Source organism: Primulina huaijiensis, chromosome 6 (genome assembly GCF_012295235.1).
Source record: "Primulina huaijiensis isolate GDHJ02 chromosome 6, ASM1229523v2, whole genome shotgun sequence".
Classification (NCBI taxonomy): domain Eukaryota; kingdom Viridiplantae; phylum Streptophyta; class Magnoliopsida; order Lamiales; family Gesneriaceae; genus Primulina; species Primulina huaijiensis.
This window is the reverse complement of record NC_133311.1, coordinates 19,330,089-19,330,843: the sequence shown is the minus strand read 5'-3', so window position 1 is coordinate 19,330,843 and position 755 is coordinate 19,330,089.

The window sequence follows — 755 nt, the reverse complement described above, 5'->3', positions numbered from 1 at the left end:
GAGAGAGAGAGAGATGTTCTGAATCATATGTAGGATCCGAGTTCGTTGCTTTGTAAGTAATTGTAAACTAACATGCATGATTGGGGTATTTGAAAGACATAATTCTTAGAATAATTTAAAAAACTACAATTGCCCCCTTGAACTCTGTCTAAATTACAAAAGCATATGCCTTTTTTAATTTTTTGCAATTGCAATGCTGCCATTTGTATTGACAAATCTTTTTAACAAATGAACAGTAACACCTGGCAGCCTTGTGGTTCGAAAGTATGGGCAATCCTGCAAAGTATGGGCAATGCAAAGTATGATTTGGTTTGTGAAAAATAAAAATAAAAACCTTAAATTCATAAATACAAGTTTATTTCAAAAAATATTGCAAATAATTATTCAAAACTAATATGTGAATTTTTAAAATGGATTAGATATTGTAGTAATTGATAAATTATATGAAAAACATTATATATTTAAATTAATTAGATATTTTCGTACAAACTATCTGATGTCACTAAATTAAAGATCTCAACTTTTATATATAATATAAATATATCTATATCTCCCGATTCTTATCCAAACTTTCTAGAATTTAAATTTCTCATATAATATTTCTTGTTTTAATTTAAACCTTTAAAAATATTTTAAAAATAGATTTAATTTTATTCGTGTGCTAGATAATTATATTAATTAATAAAAAAAATGTTATTAAAAACGTGTATTTGATCCCCACAAATTTTGATTGATCAACGGCGGACATCGTTCGA